This window comes from Mycteria americana, chromosome 27 (genome assembly GCF_035582795.1).
Source record: "Mycteria americana isolate JAX WOST 10 ecotype Jacksonville Zoo and Gardens chromosome 27, USCA_MyAme_1.0, whole genome shotgun sequence".
Lineage (NCBI taxonomy): Eukaryota > Metazoa > Chordata > Aves > Ciconiiformes > Ciconiidae > Mycteria > Mycteria americana.
The window spans coordinates 16,254-32,201 of record NC_134391.1 but is presented as its reverse complement, the minus strand read 5'-3'; positions in this window follow the sequence as shown (position 1 = coordinate 32,201).

Sequence of the window (15,948 nt, the reverse complement as noted above, 5' to 3'; positions counted from 1 at the left end):
GGGCAAGAGAGCCCCAGGCAGCCAGGGCGCAAGTGGCACCTTGGAGGTGCAAGAGCAGCAGGCAAGAACCTCGCCGCAAGGGCCCCGAGGACCCTGACAAGGGGCTGTGCTCAGTGCTACAGAGGACAAGAAGCAACCCCCGGGGGCCACCCTGGCGGCCCACCCGGGAGTCTAGCAAGCTTCCTCCCCCCGGATGCGGGGCACGAGGGCCACCTTCGTGGAGCAGGAGCAGCAGGCACCTAGCCAAAACGGCCCAAAGAAGCCCTGGCAGGGGCCGTGTGCTCGGTGCTGCAGAGGAAGGCAAAAAACCCCCGGGGACACTTGCTAGCCCACCTTGGGGGAAAAAAAAAAGCCTTCCTCCCCCCAGCTGCAGGGCACGAGAGGCCATCTTCGTGGTGCATGAGCAGCAGGCAGTAACCTAGCCAAAAAGGACCAGAGGAGCCCTGCGCTGACTAGTGGTCATGCTCAATGCTGCAGAGGAAGGCAAAAAACCCCCGGGGACCAGTGCCAATCTGCCCCGGGGGAAAATTCCTTCCTGACCCCAGAGCTGGCGATCGGCTATTCCCTGAGCATGTGAGCAAGACCTGCCTCCTCGTCCCACAGGCTGGTCACGCCTCCCAGGAGATGCCCAAGCCCTATTCTCCCTCAACCTGCAGCCACCTCCGGGGCTTCCCAGAGTGGCCAAATGCCCCCGGCCCCATCGACCTTGGGGGCAAGAATCCCTCCCGCGCCTGGCAGGAGACCAGTGCGTGCTCCAAAGCACTGGGACCCCTGGGCAACATCTCTGCATCCCATTTCTTACGGCTGCTGCCACTGGCTCCGCAGGGCATGAGGACGGCGAGCTCTGCAGTGCTCCTCAAGAAGACACTCCCTTGCTCTTGCCACCACTTGCCAGCTGAAAAGGCCCGATAGCCTCGGGCACCGCCAGCTCTTGCTGGTTCTTCTCATCTCCAGCAGCCTCGTCCAGCCTCCGGTCTTCCTCCCTCAGCCCCCTCCAAGGCATTCTGCCAGCTCTTCAAGGACTTCCTCTCGGATGTCTGCGGGCTGTCCCCGGGCCAGCTCTGTGGCGACGGGAGGATGCCCCCTTTTATCCTGCCCCGGGGCATTGTGACTGCTGCGTTGCCGGGCGGTGGCACTGTGCCATGGGGGTGACCGCCCCCCCCCTCCCCGCACACACTCCCCCCCTCCCCCCCCCCCCCCCCCCCCGCGCAGCCCCGCCCGCCGCCCCTCTGCCCAGCATCCTTTGGAGGAAGGCCTTTGGGGTGCTGGCCCCGAGGCAGTCCCTGTGCCCCGGGGGCCCGGGGGGCTGTCCCTTGTCCTTGCTGGCCACGCACTGGGCACAGCTGCTGAGCGTCCCTGACGCGTCCTCTGCCACTCGGCTCCCAAGGACAAACCTAGTGCCGTTACTCTTCTCTCAGGCTGCGGCAGAAACCAACCCTGCAGCCCGAAGACCACCCCCGTTAGCCGTCCCCTCTCTGCGCCAGAGCTAACGGCCACGAGCTCACGCAGCGAGGAGGACCAGGGACTTGACCTGGCTGAACACAAACCCTTTTCCGGGGGGCGCAACGGGGGTGACTTCAGCAGCCGCAGCCTGGGGGAAAGCCAAAGTGCAACCAGAGCCAGAGGTTGGGATGGACGGTGCCAAGAGACCACCACGGAAAGAACACAGGCTCTGAAAAACGGCGGAGCGGAGGTTACACCGGTGTGCTGGAAAGGCTGCTCATTTTCAGACCTAGAACCTTTGGCTCCGTGCCCAAAGCACAGGCAGGCAAACGACGACTCTTCCAAACTGTCAAAACAGCCCATTGCTGCTATCGCCCTCACATCCCCTTTTCCCACTGAAACCCAGCTGCGCAGTTGGCCCTGTTTAGACGGGATACAAAACTGCAGGCATTTAGGGAGGAGGAATGATCAGTTGCTGCTGATCATGCCGCTGTGGGTAAGGAGTTGGCTGGCCAGGTGGCCATCCGACACTAAAAGGCAAGTGCCTCTCTTTAAGAGTCCCGACGCGCCTGGAAGACCGCTGCCAAGAAGGACGCAGGATTTTGCCTTTTATAGGCCCGCCTGAAACCACCCGAGAACGTCGGCGTGGTGAAATTCGTGATGACGTTATTCCCATACAAAGGAACTTCATTGTTTGGGTTGTTTGAAATTGATTAAAGCAACTACAACAAACACTCTTCTGGCACACACTTGGTAACTCGTTTGCAAAACAGGTGCGATTAGTGCAGAAAGCTGCCAGCGTCTGGCTATCCGTTCAAGAATCTCAACATTGTCATGCCAGCTCAGTGTGAAGAGACAACAGGCCCGCGCACGTGCCCAAACGTGGCCCTGGTGTGGCTCAGCGGGCTAGAGATTCCTGGCAAGGGAACGGGAGGCCAGAGACGAACCTCAACAGAACCTAACCCGTACCTCAACAGAACATTAAACTGTTCAAGTACTCGTGCAAATCATAGACAATCCAAAACGCCCTACACAGATGCCTGGAGGTGTTGCTATTACCATCACGTGAATGAGACGGTAGGTCCTGCCAGACCTACAGCCTGCAAAACCTGAAGACGATCAGCACGCAGGCGCATACGTATCGATCTTGTTCTGTCCTCGCCAAAACTGCTGGCTGAGCTGCCATCAGCCTCAGTGACGGACAGCAGGCAAGACTCTCTCATCTGGCTTAGCTCAGGTGCAGCTCCTAGGAAAAGAGCTCTTTCAGAGAAGTCAGGTCTGGTTATGTTGGGAAAGTGTTTCAAGGAAATGTTTTTCATACTCTAGATTGGTAGAGTATGGCATGGTAATACTCTAAGCATGGTAATCTCCCTCCAAGTCCTAGCTCTGCCACCGATAACCTACTTGCTCATCAAAACCGATTCAATGTTATTCCTTGGAAATCTCTACCTTTCTTTCTTGGCGCCAAAAGGGTGGCACTTCTTTCCGAGTGCAAGATGAGTTACATAGGGTATACAGACAGCCCACGGAAAACTGAGAAATGAGTCTGTGATCACTTGCATCCACATTCCTCGGCATTCCAACACTCCTATCCCACTCCTTTCCTTGCCAGCAGTCAAGAAAGACAGCCTGCGCAACATGTACGAGATGCTGACTTGGCCAGTGTCCTGCTTTCGGCTGGGACAGAGTTAATTTTCTTCCTAGTAGCTGGTACAGTGCTGTGTTTTGGATTTAGGATGAGAAGAAAGTTGATAACACACTGATGTTGGAGTTGTTGCTAAGTAGTGCATACACTAGCCAAGGACTTTTCAGCTTCCCGTGCTCTGCCAGGTGCACAAGCAGCTGGGAGGGGGCACAGCCAAGATAGTTGCCCCAAACTGGCCAAAGGGCTATTCCATACCATATGGAGTCACACTAAGGATATAAACTGTGGGGAGTTGGCGGGGGTTCGAGTTAACCCTAGGGGTTCGGGTTAGGGTTAGGGGTTAGGGTTAGAGGTTAGGATTAGGGTTAGGGTTGGCGGTTTGGGTTAGGGTTAGCGTCATTAGGGTTAGCTTTAGGGGTTAGGGTCATTAGGGTTAGCTTTAGGGGTTAGGGTTAGCTTTAGGGTTAAATGGTTGCAAGCCTCTTTGCTGTGAGCAATACCTGTTCATTGCCCTGTGGATTTCTTTTTTTTTTTTTTGTTTTCCCCCTGGAGTCATTTTTAGAAATGCCTGAGCTGTTTCCCTTGGAAAAAGATCCCAAAACAAAAGAGCCAGAGAACAACAGGACTCTGTCAGAGCAAAGGTCCATGTGGCCCAGTACTCTGTCTCCAAGGTGGCCAACCGTCAACGTCTAAAGGAGAGCATATGAGCAGTGCAGGTCTACTTCTGCCGGGGTCCTGGGGGTGCTCACAGGCCTCAAGGGCTGGGACCGGCCTCCCCTGGCATCCCCACCCACACCGTCTCCTGCCAAGGGCCCAGGGGACGTGGCGTCTCAGCTCAGCCTGGGGGCCTTCGGTTCCTGCCTGAGCAATGGTGTGGCTGTGCCCGTCTCTGCCCCTCTCTCCTGCATGGGCCTGGGACCTGCACTGCAGAGAGCTGCTCTCCTGGATGGACCCCTCAGACCTAGGTCATAGCTTGTCATGCAGAACTAGATGCAGAACAGAGCAGAACTGTTCTATTCTGTTCTGTTCTAGGCTATTCTATTCTATTGCCGGCGCTCACCGGGAGTCGACTAACAGTGAGACTCTTACTTGCCTGAAATGCCAGGGGGATTTCAGCTCCAAAAACACTTTCAAGGGCACAAATCAGAAGGATTACAAGTGGAAGCAGGGGTTTATGTTGAGATTTTATTTTCTGTTCTCTCATTTTCTCTCCTTTTCTCTCATTGCCTGGTATGGGATGGTATTTTAGGGTGTTTTTCGGAATGTGTTTCAGAGCCGCCGCTCACAAGCATTAACACAACGCGCAGGTGTAGCCAGGAGCAGGCTGATGCATTCTTCAGTTCAGCCTGCAAAAAGATCACTTGCAGTGTGGCAAAGGCACGTCACAGAGCTACAGAAAGTAGCAGCGGGAAGAGAGGCCAAGCAGTGCCTGTCTCCTGAAGAGTGAAGACTTGAAGAACGAGGATCAGCACCAACCGCACACAAAAGAAGACGAAGAAGAAGAGGTGTGTGGTAGCGTGGGGCATTTTCCAAAGCAGGACCCATGTCGATGACAAGCAGCCTTCTTGCCTTCCCAAACTTGCTGCGCTGTGCTTCTTGGCCAGGGATGCATGACAAGCACTCTCGTGCCTGCCCCGCGCTTGTATCGCGTGCAGGGAGAGCTGCAAAGTGGCAGCTCCTGATGGCGCAGCAAGCCTGCAGCCCTGCCAAGCACGGGCTGTTTTGCACAAGCAAGAACCCCTGGGGAAACGGAGCCAAGGGAAGAGCAGAGCTCGCTCCCACTGCAAACTTGCAATGGGCAAGAGAGCCCCAGGCAGCCAGGGCGCAAGTGGCACCTTGGAGGTGCAAGAGCAGCAGGCAAGAACCTCGCCGCAAGGGCCCCGAGGACCCTGACAAGGGGCTGTGCTCAGTGCTACAGAGGACAAGAAGCAACCCCCGGGGGCCACCCTGGCGCCCCACCCGGGAGTCTAGCAAGCTTCCTCCCCCCGGATGCGGGGCACGAGGGCCACCTTCGTGGAGCAGGAGCAGCAGGCACCTAGCCAAAACGGCCCAAAGAAGCCCTGGCAGGGGCCGTGTGCTCGGTGCTGCAGAGGAAGGCAAAAAACCCCCGGGGACACTTGCTAGCCCACCTTGGGGGAAAAAAAAAGCCTTCCTCCCCCCAGCTGCAGGGCACGAGAGGCCATCTTCGTGGTGCATGAGCAGCAGGCAGTAACCTAGCCAAAAAGGACCAGAGGAGCCCTGCGCTGACTAGTGGTCATGCTCAATGCTGCAGAGGAAGGCAAAAAACCCCCGGGGACCAGTGCCAATCTGCCCCGGGGGAAAATTCCTTCCTGACCCCAGAGCTGGCGATCGGCTATTCCCTGAGCATGTGAGCAAGACCTGCCTCCTCGTCCCACAGGCTGGTCACGCCTCCCAGGAGATGCCCAAGCCCTATTCTCCCTCAACCTGCAGCCACCTCCGGGGCTTCCCAGAGTGGCCAAATGCCCCCGGCCCCATCGACCTTGGGGGCAAGAATCCCTCCCGCGCCTGGCAGGAGACCAGTGCGTGCTCCAAAGCACTGGGACCCCTGGGCAACATCTCTGCATCCCATTTCTTACGGCTGCTGCCACTGGCTCCGCAGGGCATGAGGACGGCGAGCTCTGCAGTGCTCCTCAAGAAGACACTCCCTTGCTCTTGCCACCACTTGCCAGCTGAAAAGGCCCGATAGCCTCGGGCACCGCCAGCTCTTGCTGGTTCTTCTCATCTCCAGCAGCCTCGTCCAGCCTCCGGTCTTCCTCCCTCAGCCCCCTCCAAGGCATTCTGCCAGCTCTTCAAGGACTTCCTCTCGGATGTCTGCGGGCTGTCCCCGGGCCAGCTCTGTGGCGACGGGAGGATGCCCCCTTTTATCCTGCCCCGGGGCATTGTGACTGCTGCGTTGCCGGGCGGTGGCACTGTGCCATGGGGGTGACCGCCCCCCCCCTCCCCGCACACACTCCCCCCTCCCCCCCCCCCCGCGCAGCCCCGCCCGCCGCCCCTCTGCCCAGCATCCTTTGGAGGAAGGCCTTTGGGGTGCTGGCCCCGAGGCAGTCCCTGTGCCCCGGGGGCCCCGGGGGCTGTCCCTTGTCCTTGCTGGCCACGCACTGGGCACAGCTGCTGAGCGTCCCTGACGCGTCCTCTGCCACTCGGCTCCCAAGGACAAACCTAGTGCCGTTACTCTTCTCTCAGGCTGCGGCAGAAACCAACCCTGCAGCCCGAAGACCACCCCCGTTAGCCGTCCCCTCTCTGCGCCAGAGCTAACGGCCACGAGCTCACGCAGCGAGGAGGACCAGGGACTTGACCTGGCTGAACACAAACCCTTTTCCGGGGGGCGCAACGGGGGTGACTTCAGCAGCCGCAGCCTGGGGGAAAGCCAAAGTGCAACCAGAGCCAGAGGTTGGGATGGACGGTGCCAAGAGACCACCACGGAAAGAACACAGGCTCTGAAAAACGGCGGAGCGGAGGTTACACCGGTGTGCTGGAAAGGCTGCTCATTTTCAGACCTAGAACCTTTGGCCCCGTGCCCAAAGCACAGGCAGGCAAACGACGACTCTTCCAAACTGTCAAAACAGCCCATTGCTGCTATCGCCCTCACATCCCCTTTTCCCACTGAAACCCAGCTGCGCAGTTGGCCCTGTTTAGACGGGATACAAAACTGCAGGCATTTAGGGAGGAGGAATGATCAGTTGCTGCTGATCATGCCGCTGTGGGTAAGGAGTTGGCTGGCCAGGTGGCCATCCGACACTAAAAGGCAAGTGCCTCTCTTTAAGAGTCCCGACGCGCCTGGAAGACCGCTGCCAAGAAGGACGCAGGATTTTGCCTTTTATAGGCCCGCCTGAAACCACCCGAGAACGTCGGCGTGGTGAAATTCGTGATGACGTTATTCCCATACAAAGGAACTTCATTGTTTGGGTTGTTTGAAATTGATTAAAGCAACTACAACAAACACTCTTCTGGCACACACTTGGTAACTCGTTTGCAAAACAGGTGCGATTAGTGCAGAAAGCTGCCAGCGTCTGGCTATCCGTTCAAGAATCTCAACATTGTCATGCCAGCTCAGTGTGAAGAGACAACAGGCCCGCGCACGTGCCCAAACGTGGCCCTGGTGTGGCTCAGCGGGCTAGAGATTCCTGGCAAGGGAACGGGAGGCCAGAGACGAACCTCAACAGAACCTAACCCGTACCTCAACAGAACATTAAACTGTTCAAGTACTCGTGCAAATCATAGACAATCCAAAACGCCCTACACAGATGCCTGGAGGTGTTGCTATTACCATCACGTGAATGAGACGGTAGGTCCTGCCAGACCTACAGCCTGCAAAACCTGAAGACGATCAGCACGCAGGCGCATACGTATCGATCTTGTTCTGTCCTCGCCAAAACTGCTGGCTGAGCTGCCATCAGCCTCAGTGACGGACAGCAGGCAAGACTCTCTCATCTGGCTTAGCTCAGGTGCAGCTCCTAGGAAAAGAGCTCTTTCAGAGAAGTCAGGTCTGGTTATGTTGGGAAAGTGTTTCAAGGAAATGTTTTTCATACTCTAGATTGGTAGAGTATGGCATGGTAATACTCTAAGCATGGTAATCTCCCTCCAAGTCCTAGCTCTGCCACCGATAACCTACTTGCTCATCAAAACCGATTCAATGTTATTCCTTGGAAATCTCTACCTTTCTTTCTTGGCGCCAAAAGGGTGGCACTTCTTTCCGAGTGCAAGATGAGTTACATAGGGTATACAGACAGCCCACGGAAAACTGAGAAATGAGTCTGTGATCACTTGCATCCACATTCCTCGGCATTCCAACACTCCTATCCCACTCCTTTCCTTGCCAGCAGTCAAGAAAGACAGCCTGCGCAACATGTACGAGATGCTGACTTGGCCAGTGTCCTGCTTTCGGCTGGGACAGAGTTAATTTTCTTCCTAGTAGCTGGTACAGTGCTGTGTTTTGGATTTAGGATGAGAAGAAAGTTGATAACACACTGATGTTGGAGTTGTTGCTAAGTAGTGTATACACTAGCCAAGGACTTTTCAGCTTCCCGTGCTCTGCCAGGTGCACAAGCAGCTGGGAGGGGGCACAGCCAAGATAGTTGCCCCAAACTGGCCAAAGGGCTATTCCATACCATATGGAGTCACACTAAGGATATAAACTGTGGGGAGTTGGCGGGGGTTCGAGTTAACCCTAGGGGTTCGGGTTAGGGTTAGGGGTTAGGGTTAGAGGTTAGGATTAGGGTTAGGGTTGGCGGTTTGGGTTAGGGTTAGCGTCATTAGGGTTAGCTTTAGGGGTTAGGGTCATTAGGGTTAGCTTTAGGGGTTAGGGTTAGCTTTAGGGTTAAATGGTTGCAAGCCTCTTTGCTGTGAGCAATACCTGTTCATTGCCCTGTGGATTTCTTTTTTTTTTTTTTGTTTTCCCCCTGGAGTCATTTTTAGAAATGCCTGAGCTGTTTCCCTTGGAAAAAGATCCCAAAACAAAAGAGCCAGAGAACAACAGGACTCTGTCAGAGCAAAGGTCCATGTGGCCCAGTACTCTGTCTCCAAGGTGGCCAACCGTCAACGTCTAAAGGAGAGCATATGAGCAGTGCAGGTCTACTTCTGCCGGGGTCCTGGGGGTGCTCACAGGCCTCAAGGGCTGGGACCGGCCTCCCCTGGCATCCCCACCCACACCGTCTCCTGCCAAGGGCCCAGGGGACGTGGCGTCTCAGCTCAGCCTGGGGGCCTTCGGTTCCTGCCTGAGCAATGGTGTGGGTGTGCCCGTCTCTGCCCCTCTCTCCTGCATGGGCCTGGGACCTGCACTGCAGAGAGCTGCTCTCCTGGATGGACCCCTCAGACCTAGGTCATAGCTTGTCATGCAGAACTAGATGCAGAACAGAGCAGAACTGTTCTATTCTGCTCTGTTCTAGGCTATTCTATTCTATTGCCGGCGCTCACCGGGAGTCGACTAACAGTGAGACTCTTACTTGCCTGAAATGCCAGGGGGATTTCAGCTCCAAAAACACTTTCAAGGGCACAAATCAGAAGGATTACAAGTGGAAGCAGGGGTTTATGTTGAGATTTTATTTTCTGTTCTCTCATTTTCTCTCCTTTTCTCTCATTGCCTGGTATGGGATGGTATTTTAGGGTGTTTTTCGGAATGTGTTTCAGAGCCGCCGCTCACAAGCATTAACACAACGCGCAGGTGTAGCCAGGAGCAGGCTGATGCATTCTTCAGTTCAGCCTGCAAAAAGATCACTTGCAGTGTGGCAAAGGCACGTCACAGAGCTACAGAAAGTAGCAGCGGGAAGAGAGGCCAAGCAGTGCCTGTCTCCTGAAGAGTGAAGACTTGAAGAACGAGGATCAGCACCAACCGCACACAAAAGAAGACGAAGAAGAAGAGGTGTGTGGTAGCGTGGGGCATTTTCCAAAGCAGGACCCATGTCGATGACAAGCAGCCTTCTTGCCTTCCCAAACTTGCTGCGCTGTGCTTCTTGGCCAGGGATGCATGACAAGCACTCTCGTGCCTGCCCCGCGCTTGTATCGCGTGCAGGGAGAGCTGCAAAGTGGCAGCTCCTGATGGCGCAGCAAGCCTGCAGCCCTGCCAAGCACGGGCTGTTTTGCACAAGCAAGAACCCCTGGGGAAACGGAGCCAAGGGAAGAGCAGAGCTCGCTCCCACTGCAAACTTGCAATGGGCAAGAGAGCCCCAGGCAGCCAGGGCGCAAGTGGCACCTTGGAGGTGCAAGAGCAGCAGGCAAGAACCTCGCCGCAAGGGCCCCGAGGACCCTGACAAGGGGCTGTGCTCAGTGCTACAGAGGACAAGAAGCAACCCCCGGGGGCCACCCTGGCGGCCCACCCGGGAGTCTAGCAAGCTTCCTCCCCCCGGATGCGGGGCACGAGGGCCACCTTCGTGGAGCAGGAGCAGCAGGCACCTAGCCAAAACGGCCCAAAGAAGCCCTGGCAGGGGCCGTGTGCTCGGTGCTGCAGAGGAAGGCAAAAAACCCCCGGGGACACTTGCTAGCCCACCTTGGGGGAAAAAAAAAAGCCTTCCTCCCCCCAGCTGCAGGGCACGAGAGGCCATCTTCGTGGTGCATGAGCAGCAGGCAGTAACCTAGCCAAAAAGGACCAGAGGAGCCCTGCGCTGACTAGTGGTCATGCTCAATGCTGCAGAGGAAGGCAAAAAACCCCCGGGGACCAGTGCCAATCTGCCCCGGGGGAAAATTCCTTCCTGACCCCAGAGCTGGCGATCGGCTATTCCCTGAGCATGTGAGCAAGACCTGCCTCCTCGTCCCACAGGCTGGTCACGCCTCCCAGGAGATGCCCAAGCCCTATTCTCCCTCAACCTGCAGCCACCTCCGGGGCTTCCCAGAGTGGCCAAATGCCCCCGGCCCCATCGACCTTGGGGGCAAGAATCCCTCCCGCGCCTGGCAGGAGACCAGTGCGTGCTCCAAAGCACTGGGACCCCTGGGCAACATCTCTGCATCCCATTTCTTACGGCTGCTGCCACTGGCTCCGCAGGGCATGAGGACGGCGAGCTCTGCAGTGCTCCTCAAGAAGACACTCCCTTGCTCTTGCCACCACTTGCCAGCTGAAAAGGCCCGATAGCCTCGGGCACCGCCAGCTCTTGCTGGTTCTTCTCATCTCCAGCAGCCTCGTCCAGCCTCCGGTCTTCCTCCCTCAGCCCCCTCCAAGGCATTCTGCCAGCTCTTCAAGGACTTCCTCTCGGATGTCTGCGGGCTGTCCCCGGGCCAGCTCTGTGGCGACGGGAGGATGCCCCCTTTTATCCTGCCCCGGGGCATTGTGACTGCTGCGTTGCCGGGCGGTGGCACTGTGCCATGGGGGTGACCGCCCCCCCCCTCCCCGCACACACTCCCCCCTCCCCCCCCCCCCCCCCCCCGCGCAGCCCCGCCCGCCGCCCCTCTGCCCAGCATCCTTTGGAGGAAGGCCTTTGGGGTGCTGGCCCCGAGGCAGTCCCTGTGCCCCGGGGGCCCCGGGGGCTGTCCCTTGTCCTTGCTGGCCACGCACTGGGCACAGCTGCTGAGCGTCCCTGACGCGTCCTCTGCCACTCGGCTCCCAAGGACAAACCTAGTGCCGTTACTCTTCTCTCAGGCTGCGGCAGAAACCAACCCTGCAGCCCGAAGACCACCCCCGTTAGCCGTCCCCTCTCTGCGCCAGAGCTAACGGCCACGAGCTCACGCAGCGAGGAGGACCAGGGACTTGACCTGGCTGAACACAAACCCTTTTCCGGGGGGCGCAACGGGGGTGACTTCAGCAGCCGCAGCCTGGGGGAAAGCCAAAGTGCAACCAGAGCCAGAGGTTGGGATGGACGGTGCCAAGAGACCACCACGGAAAGAACACAGGCTCTGAAAAACGGCGGAGCGGAGGTTACACCGGTGTGCTGGAAAGGCTGCTCATTTTCAGACCTAGAACCTTTGGCCCCGTGCCCAAAGCACAGGCAGGCAAACGACGACTCTTCCAAACTGTCAAAACAGCCCATTGCTGCTATCGCCCTCACATCCCCTTTTCCCACTGAAACCCAGCTGCGCAGTTGGCCCTGTTTAGACGGGATACAAAACTGCAGGCATTTAGGGAGGAGGAATGATCAGTTGCTGCTGATCATGCCGCTGTGGGTAAGGAGTTGGCTGGCCAGGTGGCCATCCGACACTAAAAGGCAAGTGCCTCTCTTTAAGAGTCCCGACGCGCCTGGAAGACCGCTGCCAAGAAGGACGCAGGATTTTGCCTTTTATAGGCCCGCCTGAAACCACCCGAGAACGTCGGCGTGGTGAAATTCGTGATGACGTTATTCCCATACAAAGGAACTTCATTGTTTGGGTTGTTTGAAATTGATTAAAGCAACTACAACAAACACTCTTCTGGCACACACTTGGTAACTCGTTTGCAAAACAGGTGCGATTAGTGCAGAAAGCTGCCAGCGTCTGGCTATCCGTTCAAGAATCTCAACATTGTCATGCCAGCTCAGTGTGAAGAGACAACAGGCCCGCGCACGTGCCCAAACGTGGCCCTGGTGTGGCTCAGCGGGCTAGAGATTCCTGGCAAGGGAACGGGAGGCCAGAGACGAACCTCAACAGAACCTAACCCGTACCTCAACAGAACATTAAACTGTTCAAGTACTCGTGCAAATCATAGACAATCCAAAACGCCCTACACAGATGCCTGGAGGTGTTGCTATTACCATCACGTGAATGAGACGGTAGGTCCTGCCAGACCTACAGCCTGCAAAACCTGAAGACGATCAGCACGCAGGCGCATACGTATCGATCTTGTTCTGTCCTCGCCAAAACTGCTGGCTGAGCTGCCATCAGCCTCAGTGACGGACAGCAGGCAAGACTCTCTCATCTGGCTTAGCTCAGGTGCAGCTCCTAGGAAAAGAGCTCTTTCAGAGAAGTCAGGTCTGGTTATGTTGGGAAAGTGTTTCAAGGAAATGTTTTTCATACTCTAGATTGGTAGAGTATGGCATGGTAATACTCTAAGCATGGTAATCTCCCTCCAAGTCCTAGCTCTGCCACCGATAACCTACTTGCTCATCAAAACCGATTCAATGTTATTCCTTGGAAATCTCTACCTTTCTTTCTTGGCGCCAAAAGGGTGGCACTTCTTTCCGAGTGCAAGATGAGTTACATAGGGTATACAGACAGCCCACGGAAAACTGAGAAATGAGTCTGTGATCACTTGCATCCACATTCCTCGGCATTCCAACACTCCTATCCCACTCCTTTCCTTGCCAGCAGTCAAGAAAGACAGCCTGCGCAACATGTACGAGATGCTGACTTGGCCAGTGTCCTGCTTTCGGCTGGGACAGAGTTAATTTTCTTCCTAGTAGCTGGTACAGTGCTGTGTTTTGGATTTAGGATGAGAAGAAAGTTGATAACACACTGATGTTGGAGTTGTTGCTAAGTAGTGTATACACTAGCCAAGGACTTTTCAGCTTCCCGTGCTCTGCCAGGTGCACAAGCAGCTGGGAGGGGGCACAGCCAAGATAGTTGCCCCAAACTGGCCAAAGGGCTATTCCATACCATATGGAGTCACACTAAGGATATAAACTGTGGGGAGTTGGCGGGGGTTCGAGTTAACCCTAGGGGTTCGGGTTAGGGTTAGGGGTTAGGGTTAGAGGTTAGGATTAGGGTTAGGGTTGGCGGTTTGGGTTAGGGTTAGCGTCATTAGGGTTAGCTTTAGGGGTTAGGGTCATTAGGGTTAGCTTTAGGGGTTAGGGTTAGCTTTAGGGTTAAATGGTTGCAAGCCTCTTTGCTGTGAGCAATACCTGTTCATTGCCCTGTGGATTTCTTTTTTTTTTTTTTGTTTTCCCCCTGGAGTCATTTTTAGAAATGCCTGAGCTGTTTCCCTTGGAAAAAGATCCCAAAACAAAAGAGCCAGAGAACAACAGGACTCTGTCAGAGCAAAGGTCCATGTGGCCCAGTACTCTGTCTCCAAGGTGGCCAACCGTCAACGTCTAAAGGAGAGCATATGAGCAGTGCAGGTCTACTTCTGCCGGGGTCCTGGGGGTGCTCACAGGCCTCAAGGGCTGGGACCGGCCTCCCCTGGCATCCCCACCCACACCGTCTCCTGCCAAGGGCCCAGGGGACGTGGCGTCTCAGCTCAGCCTGGGGGCCTTCGGTTCCTGCCTGAGCAATGGTGTGGGTGTGCCCGTCTCTGCCCCTCTCTCCTGCATGGGCCTGGGACCTGCACTGCAGAGAGCTGCTCTCCTGGATGGACCCCTCAGACCTAGGTCATAGCTTGTCATGCAGAACTAGATGCAGAACAGAGCAGAACTGTTCTATTCTGCTCTGTTCTAGGCTATTCTATTCTATTGCCGGCGCTCACCGGGAGTCGACTAACAGTGAGACTCTTACTTGCCTGAAATGCCAGGGGGATTTCAGCTCCAAAAACACTTTCAAGGGCACAAATCAGAAGGATTACAAGTGGAAGCAGGGGTTTATGTTGAGATTTTATTTTCTGTTCTCTCATTTTCTCTCCTTTTCTCTCATTGCCTGGTATGGGATGGTATTTTAGGGTGTTTTTCGGAATGTGTTTCAGAGCCGCCGCTCACAAGCATTAACACAACGCGCAGGTGTAGCCAGGAGCAGGCTGATGCATTCTTCAGTTCAGCCTGCAAAAAGATCACTTGCAGTGTGGCAAAGGCACGTCACAGAGCTACAGAAAGTAGCAGCGGGAAGAGAGGCCAAGCAGTGCCTGTCTCCTGAAGAGTGAAGACTTGAAGAACGAGGATCAGCACCAACCGCACACAAAAGAAGACGAAGAAGAAGAGGTGTGTGGTAGCGTGGGGCATTTTCCAAAGCAGGACCCATGTCGATGACAAGCAGCCTTCTTGCCTTCCCAAACTTGCTGCGCTGTGCTTCTTGGCCAGGGATGCATGACAAGCACTCTCGTGCCTGCCCCGCGCTTGTATCGCGTGCAGGGAGAGCTGCAAAGTGGCAGCTCCTGATGGCGCAGCAAGCCTGCAGCCCTGCCAAGCACGGGCTGTTTTGCACAAGCAAGAACCCCTGGGGAAACGGAGCCAAGGGAAGAGCAGAGCTCGCTCCCACTGCAAACTTGCAATGGGCAAGAGAGCCCCAGGCAGCCAGGGCGCAAGTGGCACCTTGGAGGTGCAAGAGCAGCAGGCAAGAACCTCGCCGCAAGGGCCCCGAGGACCCTGACAAGGGGCTGTGCTCAGTGCTACAGAGGACAAGAAGCAACCCCCGGGGGCCACCCTGGCGGCCCACCCGGGAGTCTAGCAAGCTTCCTCCCCCCGGATGCGGGGCACGAGGGCCACCTTCGTGGAGCAGGAGCAGCAGGCACCTAGCCAAAACGGCCCAAAGAAGCCCTGGCAGGGGCCGTGTGCTCGGTGCTGCAGAGGAAGGCAAAAAACCCCCGGGGACACTTGCTAGCCCACCTTGGGGGAAAAAAAAAAGCCTTCCTCCCCCCAGCTGCAGGGCACGAGAGGCCATCTTCGTGGTGCATGAGCAGCAGGCAGTAACCTAGCCAAAAAGGACCAGAGGAGCCCTGCGCTGACTAGTGGTCATGCTCAATGCTGCAGAGGAAGGCAAAAAACCCCCGGGGACCAGTGCCAATCTGCCCCGGGGGAAAATTCCTTCCTGACCCCAGAGCTGGCGATCGGCTATTCCCTGAGCATGTGAGCAAGACCTGCCTCCTCGTCCCACAGGCTGGTCACGCCTCCCAGGAGATGCCCAAGCCCTATTCTCCCTCAACCTGCAGCCACCTCCGGGGCTTCCCAGAGTGGCCAAATGCCCCCGGCCCCATCGACCTTGGGGGCAAGAATCCCTCCCGCGCCTGGCAGGAGACCAGTGCGTGCTCCAAAGCACTGGGACCCCTGGGCAACATCTCTGCATCCCATTTCTTACGGCTGCTGCCACTGGCTCCGCAGGGCATGAGGACGGCGAGCTCTGCAGTGCTCCTCAAGAAGACACTCCCTTGCTCTTGCCACCACTTGCCAGCTGAAAAGGCCCGATAGCCTCGGGCACCGCCAGCTCTTGCTGGTTCTTCTCATCTCCAGCAGCCTCGTCCAGCCTCCGGTCTTCCTCCCTCAGCCCCCTCCAAGGCATTCTGCCAGCTCTTCAAGGACTTCCTCTCGGATGTCTGCGGGCTGTCCCCGGGCCAGCTCTGTGGCGACGGGAGGATGCCCCCTTTTATCCTGCCCCGGGGCATTGTGACTGCTGCGTTGCCGGGCGGTGGCACTGTGCCATGGGGGTGACCGCCCCCCCCCTCCCCGCACACACTCCCCCCTCCCCCCCCCCCCCCCGCGCAGCCCCGCCCGCCGCCCCTCTGCCCAGCATCCTTTGGAGGAAGGCCTTTGGGGTGCTGGCCCCGAGGCAGTCCCTGTGCCCCGGGGGCCCCGGGGGCTGTCCCT